This window comes from Podarcis tiliguerta (assembly GCF_965153285.1).
Source record: "Podarcis tiliguerta genome assembly, chromosome: Z".
NCBI lineage: Eukaryota > Metazoa > Chordata > Lepidosauria > Squamata > Lacertidae > Podarcis > Podarcis tiliguerta.
This window is the reverse complement of record NC_139553.1, coordinates 6,043,449-6,059,586: the sequence shown is the minus strand read 5'-3', so window position 1 is coordinate 6,059,586 and position 16,138 is coordinate 6,043,449.

Genomic DNA, 16,138 nt, shown 5'->3' with positions numbered 1-16,138 from the left:
TTCATAACATTTTCCTTCAACGCAGTACATGCAGTAAACCATCAAATTGTATATTATACCCAAAGTCTTTGGCCCATTGTATCATTACCGATTTAACCTCTTCGTCTTTCATGTTCCATTCCAACAGTATTTTATACATTTTTGACAAAATTTTACATTCATTGTTTGAAACTTTGAGTCTTTTTCTCCATATCCACATTCTTTTATATCTTTTTTAAACATTTCATTAACCTGAAAATAATGCAACGAATCATATACATGTTCTTTAATTTGTTCATACGGCTTTAACTTCCATTTCCCCTCCTCTTTAATCACCATTTCACCATATGTGATCCAGTTACCTCTCATATTAATTTTCTTTACACTCATAACTTCTAACGGAGATAGCCAGTGTGGAACTTTTGGTTCCAACAGATTTTTGTACCTGTCCCATACTTCTATTAACGAATTTTTGAAGATGTGGTTCCCAAAACCTTGATGAATTTTCTTCTTATCACACCGTAAGTATGCATGCCATCCAAATCTGTTATCAAAACCTTCAAGATCTAATAATTCCTTATTGTCTAATTTTATCCATTCTTTTAACCAGCAAAGGCATGCTGCTTCATAATATAATTTCATATCTGGCAGGGTGAAGCCACCTCTTTCTTTCACATCTGTTAATAACTTATATTTTATTCTTGGCTTCTTGCCCTGCCAAATATACCTTGAAATCACTTTTTGCCACTCTTTAAAAATCTCTACCCCCTTTATAATGGGGATAGTCTGAAATAAAAATAACATCTTTGGAAGCACCCTCATCTTGATTGTGGAAATTCTGCCCCAAAAGGACAGTTTCATTCTGCCCCACACCTCCAGATCTTTCCTTATTTCCTTCCAAACCGGTACATAATTATTCTGGAACAGGTCAATATTTTTAGGTGTTAACCAAATCCCCAAATATTTTACTTTTTTCAAACCATATCCTTTTTGTCAAAACTGCTACATAGGATGGCTATCATGGACACTCCAGGAAACACCATGGCATTGGAAAACTACAGAGAGCTCTTGTTAAATCACTCACAAACATGCAGTTGAGCTTCGAAAACATGGAAAGATTGAGAACTGTGGTTCTTTTTCTTTTTTAAATGTAGAAAATTAGGTGAGAGCTGACTTTCAGATCAGATGAGAAGCACGGACCATTGATTGTAGTCAATGACTGGGTGGTTGACCACCTGGGAACCACATGGGTCAGTGGCATTTATTTGGATATTTTAACAGATTTATTGAGGGAATTCTTAACTGCAGGTTTTTAATTGATTTATATGATGCCCCAGATAAATTATTTATGAAGGTGTCTGAGAGTACACATAAATTAATAAATAATGCCACCTGCCATCCTAACTTGGATCTCAGACATCAGAATAGAGCACATATTCACATTGGGATAGATGACACATGTCAGTTTCAGTTCTTCTCCATTTCTCATTTTTCCAATCTTAAGCTCAGTTTGCTATATATTTCTGCAATAGTATGCATATAAAATAAAATGAAAAGTCCACACCAAGCTTAATCAGCATATGCAATTTGGCTAATATATCCTCCCCCAACTTTGTCCTTTTTTTTTTTTGCAAACAACTTCCCTAATGTCGTTTTAAAATGCTATCTTCAAAAAGATAGAATACATGTTTTCCCTTCCTATACATTCTCCCCCCCCTTTTTTTTTTTTTTGGTTGGGGAATGACAAAATTCAGAGACTTGTGATATTTTTAAGGATAGCTTGGTTCACACATTTTTTTCAGGAAGTGCAAATTAGGTAGGTTCATATCCAGATACAAACTGAACTGAATTTGTCCCTCATCCCTACATACAAATGCTTATGGCAATGACAGGAAATGCAGCACTTTACTCATCCTTTATATAACCAACTGTGCAGGACAGGGCCTCCTCCAAGATCACCACATCACCAAGAGGTTTGATCCATACAGTGTAGGAATCAGGCCTTTAGTGTTGTGGCACCTGCCCTTTGGAACTTTTCCATCACGTTCCAAGCAGGTGCCGTCTCTATTTGTCTTTTACAAATAGACAAACTGTTTGTTTTAAAGATCACTGCGAAATTGCTTTGGGGTATATTATGAGAAGTGATTCATAAACAAAGCCATATATATATTCCTCTGGAAGACTTCTCCAGTGCCATTGTTCAACTGCTGTCTTGCTGAAATTCTCTACAAGCAATGTCAACAGCCACCTAAGTTTTCAGATGTGGCAAGGTTACTTGTCAGGAGATTCATTTCCTTAGGACCATTACTTGATGGATTATAGCCATTAATAACCTTCATGTTGGAAAAGAATAGCTGCTGATCAGCCGAGCAACACACATTGCTCTTCTGCCTGCAGAGCCCTAACATGGCTGAATGGAGCAGATATCATGGATGGGTAAAGAAGAGAGCTTGAAGGTGATGGTTGTATGGTTTGCATCTGCACTTGTTAGACCTAGCCCTCTGTCAAGGTAGCGGGCATTTTGTCCCAAATGCTGCTTCCTATGGGCTGAGAAGACAGGTGCCTTTCAAAAACTAATCTTCCTCCAACTTGTAGAAGTGATTTTACCATTGTTTTTAGCATGACTGTTTTAGGTGTTTTAGGTGATTCTTGCCTTGTACCCTTGCATTTTGGGCAATTTATCCTAAAGTGTTTGAAAGGTCAGTTGGCTAAAAACCTACCTACAATACTTGCTCCCTTGATGAATGTAGGAGATCAAGAAAGTCTACAAATGTTCAACACTCTGTGCTGAGATTTAGAAATAAGAAACAAGAAACAATTCAGGTTTTCTGATGCATTGCTTCTACTGCAGAAAGTTGTCTCTGAAGCCCAGAGTTAATGGGGAAATTCAGATGGCAAACAATGAATGGTCTAACACATGTTGAGGGTACCAGGTAGAAAGCCAATTCATTTTTAAAGGCAAACCTACCCAATTTGTGTTTTCTGAAACAATATGCAAACTGAAACATCCTTTGAAATTCGCACTTCTCTGAATTTTCGAAATGCAGCTATTTAGCCAAATAATGTGCACAAAAATGAATGTTTGTGAGTATGTGAAACACAAAGACCCCTGAGATTGCCTGGAGTCCCAGGGGTTGCCTTGCTTTCATTTTTTTTTATTTTTTTTTAACCCAGTGAGCTTTTCACTCAGATAACTCTTCTCATCCTCTTTGACTTGCCACTGGCTGGCCAGCCCCAGAAACATTGCTTTTTTTCTTCCTTTCCTTAGCCAACCTATTTCCTACTTCTCCACCATCCTTTAATTCTAAATTATATTCTAGAAACTTGGAAGATCTCAAGGGGCCAAAAAATGTGGTTGTATTGTGCTATATTAGAAGCAAAAAACACACACCTTGTTTTGGTGAATTGGAAGAGTTGCAAAAAGATTCCACTGAGCATATGGATTGATAATATAGACAGATTAGCTACATACGAAAGAATTGCTTGTCGGTGCAAAATAAGAATGGATAAATACGAAAATACGAAGAAATTTGGAACGAATATCTAAGTGACAAGGCGGATAACAGTGGGAAATAGAGGGGGGAGAAAGTGGTGATAACAAGGGATATTACTATATTTAAATTTGAGTTGTCAATTTGTGTTATTATTGTTATGGTTTTTTGTTGTATGTGTCTTTTTGGTTTGGTGTTTGTATTGATTAGAAAAAGTGAATAATTTTTTTTTTAACAAAAATGTTTGTATGTGTGAAAATAGCATACAAAAATGCAATATATTTGGGAAATTATTTTGCAAAAATATTTCTATTAGGAAGAATTGCATATCAAAATTTCTTGGGAGAAATTCACATGAAAATGCAGACAAAGTTCTTTCTTTAAAAATAAAAAACACTAGTGCCAGGTTGGGGAAAGTTTATTTTTTTAAAAAAGAAAATGAGGTATTTCATCAGATAGAAAATACCAGTGGAGCAATATATATATATATATATATATATAGCCATATATATAAGGTCAGTCATCCCAATGTAGATTTTATTTTGGTTTAGTTCATGTTAAGTACAATTATCTAATTCACACTATCTCCTTGCAAGATATGATCTGCCAGTGGCCAGAGGGGGAATGCACGCTGCCAGACTCCCTCATTTAATAACACTGACAACATATCAAAGGCGCCTAATTTGAAGAAATGCAACTATAATTAGTGGTGGGCCCAGTCAGAGAAGACTGAAGGAGAATAGATCGAGGCCTACTTTGGAGGCTGATCAGCCATTTCGTAATGCCTTCTCAAACATCTGTGTGACTGGGAGGGTTGTTCTTTTGCCACATAGCAAATTTCAGCTATTGGGAGACAAAGAGAAAATGATAAGTCTCAAGATATGGCACCTGTGGCACAACAGGCCCTTCTGTCAATATTCCTTGCCAAAATAATGTTCTCTGTTTATTTCCTAATGGCTATTATGCCATCATCGGGATGGAACTGATGGAACTATTTGGCCTCCACATCCACTTCGTCTCCTTATGCTGATCCCTCTATAGACCATTCCTATGTAGCCTGGTCAATGTATGCTGAGAATAGCTTACTCCCAACCAATGCTAAGGATATCCTGGTCCCAGGGTATGGTTTGAAGGCACATGAAGCTACCACCTTGATAAAGCTAAGCAGGCCTGGTCCTGGCAGGAAGCACCTGTTAACCAAATGCATGTGCTGCCTTGAGTTCCTTCTGTTTGTTGGTCCCCTTATGAGGCCTCACTTTTTCCGGGTGGCATTCACACTGGCCCTTTTGGCTCTCTGAGAGTAAGTGAAAGCAACCTGTGTACACAAAAGGCTGTTGATTTAGAGTGGATCTGTGATGGACAGCAGAGCCGGACTAGCGTCTGGTGATGCATTTCCTCTGAAACTCCACCAGAGTGCTGGAGCCTCTCATTCATTGGCTACAGAGTCAGCTGGCCACAGTGGGGAGAGCTTCAAAACCAACTCCTCATCATGGCTTTGTGCTTTGTTGATGTCAGCTGTACAGATTCAGAGTTCATGTGATGTTCAGAGACTGACCAATGTGATAGGGGCACTAGGATCTTATTCCAATTCTCCCATGTCCAGTCTGGGACATGAGTGGTTTTTCTGAGCTTTTGGTTTATTGTAGGCAGCCAGCTGTTCATTCACCAGGATGGATCATGGCTGATCAGGTGGCTGGGTGCTAAGAGCAGCCATGGGGAGCTTGGGGCTATCCCCTAGAGAGCATGGACTCAGTTTTTTCACATTGGGGCTGTTACTTCTGCTGCTTCTCAGGGGTTAGTGACGAACTGATAATGACTGTGAGGCGTTGGTGACTGCGTGCATTTCAGGGCCATGTCCGTCTTTCTTTGGGAGCACACTACTGTCAGTAATTCTGCTTAATTTTCAGGCTACAAGCAGGTGGGATCATCAGGCACCATACAGTGCTCTGGGTGGAACAGCATGCTGTGGTCTCACCAGCTATGCCTTCTGCCTTGGGTGCATGTTTTCCTGGGCACTGGTGGAGGAAGAGGGGGGCGGTGGGAGCACACTGCCCCCAGCAGCACAATCCCAGTGGGGTGCTATCATGGCTGCCTCCCCCACCTGTGCTAGACGCCACACTCCCAGGACGCACACCACACCCCCGCCTGCTCTCAGCACCCCAGTGCCAGAGCATAAAGCTCCGAGCACTGTTCCTGGGCACATGTTTTCCTGGATTTCCAGACTGTGATGCTGTGGTGAGATTTTAGACCAGTGCTTTCCAAATACGCTCAGTACTTCTGCTCACTTGACCTGCTGGTCATTCATCTGGCTGAAAGCAACCTGTGTACACAAAAGGCTGTTAATTTAGAGTGGATCTGTGATGGACAGCAGAGCCGGACTAGCGTCTGGTGATGCATTTCCTCTGAAACTCCACCAGAGTGCTGGAGCCTCTCGTTCATTGGCTACAGAGTCAGCTGGCCACAGTGGGGAGAGGAACAACACTTTGGGGGGAAGAATAAAAGGAGCAGTTAGAGAGAGAGAGAGAGAGAGAGAGAGAGAGAGAGAGAGAGAGAGAGGGCTGGATTTAAGATGAGAGATAGTGGTGGATTTGAGATTTTAAACAGTGAGATTTTAAACAGGTTTCAGGTTGGGAGATAGGGAGTGAGATAGGGAGAACTGGTTCTGAGTTACACATTGAGGAGACTATACATAGCGAGAGGACAGAGCCTTGCAGCTTGGGTAGGGAGACCAGGTTGAGGGTCTGGGATATTTATTTTATTCATAAAATTTATACACCACTTGCTTGTAAACACAAACAAATCCCTAGAGCTGGCACTTTATGGAAACATCTCCATTTTAAATTGCAACTACAGCACACAAGTAGTTTGTGACCTTGGCCTATCAGTATTTTGGGTCCTTAATATAGTCCTGATTGTGGCTTCCAGGAAAGAAACAGTTTCCTAGCTAGCTATGGTTCCAACCTGCAACCCTGTTATTTTAGTACCATTTATTATGCATGCCATGTTGGCTAGGAGAGGGCCATCAAAGCCCCAGTTCCTAATGTCTGAAGCTTTAATTTCCTGCTGCCTTCTCCTGCCCCAAGTGAAACATCATGTTCCTTGTGATAATGCAACTTAAGGTCATCCTTTGCCTTCAGCCATAGGCATGCAAATGCTCCCTGACTAATGAGGCAATCTCAAAGGGCTGTCCCCCCACTCCCCCCGCCACCTTAGAAAATACTATTTCATATTGAAATCCCTCCTGACAGGTGGGATGGTGCCATTTTCCCTCAGGGCTCCTGACCTGGACCAGAAATGCAGCAGTAACCAGTTTGGTTTTCAGGCAAAAAACAAGAGAGTGCAGAAAGACTGTCAATCAGCTTGTCCGACTCATTCTTTTGGTTCTTAGACATTCTGTTTCTTCAAAGCAGCCCTTGCCAACCTGGCTGCCTCTAGATGTTTTGGCTACAACTCTCATAATTCCAGCCGCCACAGCTGTAATTCCTTGGGCTGATGGGTGTTGTATTACAAAACATCTACAGGATGCCAGGTTGCTGAAGATTGTGTAATGACAGGGGTAGCCAACACAGTCCTCACAGGCAACCATGTGCTCACTTGTATTTCCTTTGGAACCCGCGGAATAATATCACCTGAAAAATGCAGAATGCATGAGAGAATGTTTGCTTGTTTCTGTCTGCCTCTCCTACATTGAACAACACTTCCCTTCAGAGATGCTCGCATTTCATTATATGACAGGACTCAACTTCCCTCCCTTCTGTTATGACAAAACACCAACACCCTCCCTACCTTCTCTCCTGAAGAGTAGAGATGTCCAAAGAGCTTCCCTTGGTGAGCAGCCACAGTGACCCATTGTTGGAGGAGAGCATAGCCATACCATTTTGTGATCTTCTCTCTTTTTTCTGTTCTCTTAGATGTGGCAGTCATTTTGGGTTATGACAGCCTCCCCCCCCCCCAAGACATGTGTCCATTACACTTTCTCCATGTGTGCCTACTGGAAGTTGGTGATCCCTGCTAATGGGTGATCTTCCACCACTGCTACAGTGTACAGTGGGGGGGGGGTGGAGGGGTGGAGGTTTACTTTCTTTGTAAATGCTGTACTCTTTGGCTTCACCATATTTGAAACTCTCAGGTTCACACATTCGTGTGAAATGTATGAAAGGCAACATCTTTGGAATTAGTAGTTATCTTCTGGGGTTGTAAGCATGCATTAGGTCTGTCCAGAGACACCATCTTAGGTGGTGTGAGATACCTGAGTTTGACAGCATGCTAGGAAGGAACAAACTCTATTCAGCATTAAGAAGCAGTTCCTCTTTTGATGGGATGAATTTCTGGAAGATCCAACTCATCTGCCAGGATGCAATTTGTCAGCATAGGGACTCTCAAATGCCACTGGATGTAACATCTCTGATGGGAAGGGACGTGCAAATTGGCAAGGTGGCCATTCTTTGTTTCTGGAAGCACCACTAGAGGATGATCTGAGGTTTGGAGGGGAGTGGGGAGATCGTTAATTGATCAGACAAATAACTTTTCTGAGATATAGTGGGGGAATTCAGCTGTGAGGGATTTGGAATATAAACTCCCATCATTCTGAAGTCCATGTTCCATTATGAGTTGGGCCTCACTTTACTCTAGATTTGAACTCTGCTTGAAATGAGTTCTAGTGTGTGTGGGGAGGGAGAATATACACATTAGCAAAATTGGAAATAAAAACGGAAGAACAGAGCATTGAGTACGTATCAATGGCTATCAGTCACAATGGTTAGGTTCTACCGCCACTTATCTGACAAATTCCTCTAATTACCTGTTCCTGGAAATCACAATTAAAGAGAGTGCTTTTATGTTCAAGTCCTGCTTGTAGGTTTCCCATATTCATATGACTGGCCACTGTGAGAACAGGATGCTGGACTAGATATGTCTTGGGCCTGATTCAGCAGCTTTCTTCAAATGTCATGAGGAGTGTTGGATGTATTGGTTCCACTTTAGGAAGAAGAATATGTCCTTTGGAACGTCAGTATGGAATCATAGAACTGTAGAATTGGAAAGGACCCCAAGGGTCATCTAGTTCAACCCCCTGCAATGCAGGAATCACAACCAAATGAACCCTGAGATTCAGATGAGGATGATTTTTGAATTCATTTGTCATTCCTGTGAAAGCTCTGGCCATAGGGCGATAGCTCCATGTACTCATTCATTTTCTGACAACCAGAGCAGCCTCAAAATGTCTTCTTCCATTTGCTTTTAGATTCCCAATCTGCTTCATCCAGACATATGCCTTTCAGCTTTCTCTGGGTAGATTGAGGGTGGGGGTGGAGTATACAATTCACCACTTCCTGATCAGTTGTGGTTCTCTCCCACTTCTCCCTCCCAACTGAAGGGGATCCATCAAGATAATTTCCCATCATTAGATGTGAAGTGTTTTGAATTTGAAATGCCTTTTCACTTAGAAAAAAATTGATGCCTATAACGTGTAATGCACTCACAGTTTGTGATATTGCCTGACAGCTCAAAGTACATTACTGGTAGCTAATCCTGGCAGCTGAGATCCATTAAAAAGTAGGTAGTATCTGTTAATACAACCATATTGTTTTGGTCATTGTGCCGATACATATGGCTGTGTCGAGCAATATATTTATGTGAGGCTACAAGTCCCCCTTTCCCTGTTATTTTTAAATTACCTAATTTATGGAAGGTATCTGTGGAGGCTGATCCATCAGGGTGAATGGGGCAATAGCCACCAACCTGAGTCTGCCCTCAGCAAGCTCCCAACTGCCTGCCTTCTTGATTACAACCCGTTCAGAGGATGACAGTGTCATGAATCCCATGGAAGTGTCATGGGGTGGGTGGTCTAATCCTAGGAGGAAATGGGAAGAGCTTAGAAAGCTGGAGCTGGATGACCGTGAGGAGGATCCTGGTAGGGTGGGGGAAGGTGTCAGTAGGACCCTAACAAGTGTCAGAGCCAAGGAAGGGATTAATAGTTTTGAAGATGGAGAACTGGATCCCAAGAAGGGACCAAGCTGATTAGCAGAAGAGTGTTTTGTTCCTGTGTCACTGACCACCCCTAGTTAGATCCCTCCACCCATGGAACTGCCCCTGGTATTCCCCTGTCAGCAGTGAGGCTCCTTCTGAAGAGTAAATAAAATGCTAACCTAGTGACACTTTCCTCTTCTAGGACATGGAGCTAACAGCACCGTTGTAAACAGACCTCATGAGCTGAATTTGCCTGGAGGGGTGCCATTTGCTCATCCAATCTTGTAACATTTGTCATACTAAAGCTATGCCTACCCCATCCATCAAAAGGAAGATGCAGGGAGTGTGCCACTTATGGATCAATGTCTTAGCTTTTACCTAGCTATGTATCTATCTTATCCTCTTGCACACTTGCTGTACCTTGTAATTGTGTCTTGCTGTCAGGGACCGACTGGACAAAAAGGAGTGGTGGGAGGCACCAGTCAGGGATCTCCCAAGGGAAACCCCGAAGAGGAAGAGGAAGAGCTAGGGAATTGGTGGTGCTGGATGCTGAAGAGGCTACAGGGTTTAGTGAGCAAGAAGAGCCTGTGACAGGGAGCAGTTCAGACTCCAAGGCTGAAGCAGGGTGTGTGTGTGTGTGTGTGTGTGTGTCAAGAAACTGCTGAAGAATTCAGGGAATATACCTCTCCTGCTGCGACAAGCTCCCCTCCCCCTTGCTCTCCGTAAATGCCCAGAATAATAAGAGCAGGCCAGGAGTGCACATATGCAGTTTGAGACTGCTTGGGAAACATCCAGGAGAGGAGGAGCCTTAGAAAGGATGGAAGGCAGAAACCTTCAGTCCTGGCAACTGCTCCATAGGGGCAAGACCTGCTGGGAAGTGTTGCTGAGTTGTATGTAGTTTCCTTGAATAAAGAGTTAACTTCACTGATAACAGAGCTCTGCTTCTTTCATGCTGAACTGCATCTGAGTCCAGCCCTGACACTTCTTTATGTACCACTCTGATTTATGTTTTAAAGCCTTTGGCAGAAGCTGAGTTGGGAGTTCAAGTTCTTTGCCTGGCAACAAGGGCCAGGACAGGCACTATGTGTCAGGTTCCTCGCATTTTGTCTCAGTTGCCCTTGTAAAACTCTGCGGGAAGGAGGGTGAGAACAAAGCTAGGATTAGTTGGATTTGTCTGTCATTGGCTCTGGCTCCACTTATGGTTGACCTCCCTGCCTTCTGCCATACCAGTCCCAACAGACATCAGCCACCACTGGAAGATATGTGACACAACTGTCCCATTTTAAGCGGGATATCCTGGATTGACAGAAGCCATTCCAGTTTCTGATTCCAATCCCAAATGTCCCATTTTGGCTCCTGGGCTCTGGCAGCACCAGAGTGTGGGACCAAAGTAAGCACATTTTTTCGTCCCACCCTGTGGGGCAAATCAGTTGGCTCGTACAAGAGCTTGGGATGGGACCACAAATTGAAGCAAAACCCACATTTGCCTCTGTGTGTCACCACTTTTCTCCTCCTTCCATTGTAGCACTTCTGGAAGCTGGCTTCCGGAAGTACGCACCAACAGCAGCAGCTTCAACAGATGCCACACTGGCAGCTTCAGCAGAAATTGTTCCTGCAGTAGTGGCTTTGGCAAAGGCTGCATTGGTGGTGGTGGTGGTGGTGGTGGTGGAGGCCACAGAGGAGGAGATTGTGCCAGGAGTGGTGGCTTCGGCAGAGTCCATGGTGGCACCTTCACCAGAGGCCATGTTGGCAGAGGAGGCAGGCAAAGGTATGAGGTGTCTTGCAGTTACGAGGTGGAGTCTTTGCTACCATCTTTAGCTGCGGTACATACAACAAAGGAATGAACTGAGTCCATTGTGGTTAGATGAACCTATAATAGCATAGATTACTATAGTAGTATAAAATTATGTGCATGTCCAAGCAAAGGTTCAGCTTCTTAGTAATATAAAATTACACCAAGCAGACCTGAAATAAAAGGTCTTTCTCTCCTCATACAGACTCCATTAACCTGCATCCAGCCTGAGGCTGTTTTCTCCCAAAGAGACCCATTTGCACACCTTTCTTCTACAGTGACTTGAGGACAAAGACAACTCCCTCAAGATGGCAGGCGATGAGGCAGGAGTGACTCTGGAGCAGCCACACCTCTCCCTGAGTGCCTTTTAAGTAAATAAGTTGACACCTCTGTCACCAGAAGTCATCAGCAGGCAAGCTACAATTAATATAGGTACAATTGACCATGTAGCTTATGGAAAGTCTATAGTAGTAAAATCTATTTCTGAAGTTCATACTGTTGATTCAAAAATGAACTGGAGAGAAATATCACTATCAAGCTGGGCTATGCCAAAGCTAAGATTTACAAACGTCATTATCCAGGTTGTTCTCAGCCAGAATGTTACCAATCCTGTGGGAGCAGTATACCTGACAAATTCCCAAAAGATACTTCTGGGACCAAAAGGAATTTTAAACTAGTTAGGCATGTCTCTTTCGTGGATTGTCCTGGCCATGATATCTTGATGGCTGCTATGTTAAACGGAGCAGCTGTCATGGACACAGCTCTGCTGTTAATAACTGGCGATGAGTCATATGCTCAGCCACAGACCTAAGAACACTTAGCTGCTATGGAGATCATGAAACTGAAACACATTCTAATTCTACAGAAAAAGATTGATTTGGTAAAAGAAAGCCAGGCCAAGGAGCAGTACGAGCAAATTCTAGCTTTTGAACAGGATACCAGTGCAGAAGGAGCTCCAATTATACCAGTCTCGGCACAGCTGAAATACAACATTAAAGTTGTTTTCTAGCTGGGTATGTTTAGCCTGGGAAAGAGGAGACTGAGAGGAGATATAATAGCCATCTTCGAATATATCAAGGGCTATCAAATGGAGGAGGGAAAAAGCTTGTTTTCTCATGCTGTGGAGAGTAAGACTCAAATGTGACTTCACATTACAAGAAAGGAGATTCCAAATAAACATCAGGAAGAACTTTCTGACAGTAGGAGCTGTTCAACAGTGGAACTGTCCCCCATGGGAATTTGTGGGCTCTCATTCCTTGGAGGTGTTTAAGCAGCGGTTGGGTGATCATCTGTCATTGATGCTTTAGCTGAGATTCCTGCATTGCAGGAGGTTTGGGTAGATGAGCCTTGGGGACCTTTTCAACACTACAATTCTATCATTCTATGATTCTCTTCTATGACATCAAGAACTGAAGGCTCATTTGTTTCTGCAATGCATGAACAAGGTCAGTGATGTGTTGCATTGGGGTCAGACAAACAAATTCCAGGGAGAAACATGATGGACTTCTTGTGCACCTTTAGGGAGATGTTGGAGGTTGTGAAGCAGGGCTGATGGTCCAGATACATCCTCTCCCTTGACCAGGCCAAGGCCTTCAATTCTGTAAGGCATGAATACCTGTCGGAAGTCTCCATCATTCCTCCTATGGTCAGTCCCTGACACTTCTTGACTGCAAAGTGATGGAAGGGAGGGGAAGGCATTGACCCCACCTGGAGTCACCAGAAGCAGGCAGCAGTTGTGTGGGGTCAATTCCACAGCCACCTGAAGCATGCCTGGAGGTGGATGATGGCATGGGGTGTATTGGCTGAGGCCTTCCAGGTGATCTCAGTTGTAGGGCTGAACCAGCCGTACAGTTTCTCTGCAGAGGCACCGAGTGGGATCACCTTACTCAAGATCACTGCCAGGAGCTTCTATGCAAGAATATCATGGGGGACACAGTGGTGTAATCTAGGAAAAGTCCTGAGGTCCATAAAGAGAGGCCTGGAAGACTGGATCCCCCCCCCCAGCCTATGGATGAAATGAACAAGATCGAATAAACTTATGAATTAACATATGTGAAACCAACAATAGATTTTGTTCAAACATTGACACAGTTATGTTCAGATACTGTCAGGGAGATAAAGTCCATCTTGACTCCACGTCGTCTCCGGACATCCATCAATCTCCCGTAGACACGCAGTATCAGCAATTAGCGACAGGAGCTCCAGAAATAGCTTGCCAAAGATCCAGAGCTCTTGCACACTCTATCAGCAGATTTGCACAACGGAAGATGCACACAGGAGAGCATTATTTAGAGGTTTATTCAGTGTTGATCAGAACAAAGAAAAATCATGACTGCCTGCTAGAGATGAGTTCCGGCAGTGAGAGGGAAACGAAAGCAAAAGACACAACAGAAACATCCTGTGAGACAGGAAATACGCAGGCTGTGACACAAACATCCTGCTCCTTTTTAAGGTGGAACGGAAATATCCCAACATCCTCCCCCTTTCCGTGTAACCTGTAGTACCTGTGGTTCAACCCAATTGCAACCTTTGTACATAAACCTTAAGTTGTTCTCTGTTAACAACCTTCGACAACAGATCAGCAGGAATTTCATTTCCTGGCATGTAGGTCACCTGAATGAGTCCTTTCTGAATACACTCTCTTGCACGATGTAGCTTAATCTGCAAGTACTTGGTTCTTTGCTTGCAACTCTCTGAGTTCAGCAAAGCCAAACAGGATCTATTGTCTTGATACACTTGTATAGGACATTTCACAGAAACCCTGATGTCCTTAAACAGTTGCATCAACCATTCACAATCCATGAGTGAAAATGACAGAGCATTGAGTTCTGCTTCACAGGAACTTAGGCTCACTGTCATCTGCTTCCTGCACAGCCAGTCAAACAGACAGTGGTTGTACATGTAGCATACTCCAGAAGTGCTTGTACCATCCGTGGTGTCACTTCCAAAACTTGCATCAGCAAAGATTTCAAGACCTCCAGTCTTCTGACTGGTGAACCTCAGCCTGTAGTGCATAGTCCCTTTCAAATAGCGGGCTATGCGCTTCAGAGCTTTCCAATCCTGAACAGTAGGATTATTAGCATGTCTGCTAAGCAGGTTAGTGCTTACAGCTATGTCAGGTCTTGAGCATCTAGCAATGAAATTCAACTTGCCTAGAATGCATCTGTACAGCGTTGTGTCAGAAAATGCTTCAGCAGTACTATCTACCTGGTAACCTGTCACCATCGGTGTGTCTGCTGGGTTTGCATCAACCAAATTCAACCTGGTTAATACGTCAGCAATTTTCTGCGTTTGGTGAACCAGAAAATTACCTGCTTTGTCCCTCTCCACCTGCAGAGAAAGATAGTTGGATACCTCACCAAGATCCTTCATGTCAAAGTGCTCCTTCAGCTGAGCTAGGGTGCTTTGGTACAAAGCCTGATTCTTCCAGAACATCAGAAGATCATCAACAAAACATAAACAATACAGTTTGTTTTGCCCCTCCTCCTTGACAAACACACACGGATCAGCTTTGCCCTGGTGAAAACCTAGAGAAAGCAACGTCTCAGTGAGTTTTGTGTTCCAACACCTGGCACTCTGCTTGAGACCATATAAGGATTTCCGCAGTTTACAGACCATTCCCTTCTGTATCTGCATTCCATCAGGTGGAAGCATATACAGCTCCTCCGCCAAATTCCCGTACAAAAAAGCTGTATTAATGTCATGATGGGAAACATGCAGTTTCTCCTCCGAAGCAATCTTGAGCATCAGTCGAATGCTCTCATATTTGACGGTGGGTGAGTAGGTCTCGTGGTAATCCTGTCCTGGTACCTGTGAAAAACCTCTGGCAACCAATCTGGCTTTGTGTCTGACAACCTTGCCATTCTGGTCTGTCTTGGCCTTGAAGACCCATTTGCTGCCAACCAGTCTCATTCCTGGGACTACCGGTACCAATTCCCAAGTTTGGTTCCTGTTCAAGGAATCAACTTCAGCCTTCATGGCATCAAGCCAAGGCTCAGCATCTTTAGAGGTTAACTCCTGAACCTCTTTGAAGCTTGAAGGTTCCCATACCGTCTCTGAGCTACTAAGAACAGCAGTTGCCGTTTTAGCAAACTCATCAGCAAATCTCTTTGGAGGTCTGCCCTTGGTCGCCCTTTCAGATCTGCGTACTAGACGCAAGTCTTCTGGACTCATCTCCTCCTTCTTGGGAGAAAAACGACCAATGGTGAACAGTGGTTCTTCCAGTTCATTGTCAGACACATCAGATGGTCTGACTGAGGCCTTTGTGCTCTTGTAGTCTGCTGTGTCATCACTGTCACTCACACCAGCAGCAGCGCCACCCACTGAACTGGAATCCGAACTCTGATCATCATCATCATCATCATCATCATCAGCTTCCTCAGCTTCCTTAGCATCACCTGCTTTTTTCACATCACCTTCATCCTCCTCTGGGTAACTCTGGAAAATTCCCACATTTTCCCCCCACTTAGGATTGTACTCAACACTCCTTGTGAACTTAATGGACTTAGAGTCAGTCATCCATACCCTGTATGCTCCTTTGTCGTACCCCATGAACAAACCATGTGCCCCACGCTTCCCAAGCTTGTTGCTTTGTGGGGTGTGTACCCACATGTCAGAACCAAAGATTCTCATGTGCTTGACATTTGGTTTCTTACCAAACATCTTCTCGTAGGGAGTACAACCAATAGGTGATGACAGTCTGCAATTACACGTGTAAACATACGTCGACAGAGACTCCCCCCAAAACTTCTCAGGGAGATTGGCATCATGCAACAAGGTTTTCATGCGTTGAAGCAATGTTTGCTTTGCTTGCTCATTAACCTCCCATGGGGATCCAGGACTTGAGAGGCTATGCTGAATTCCCTTCTCAGTCAGGAAAGCTTCAAACTGCTGAGAAGTGAATTGCTCG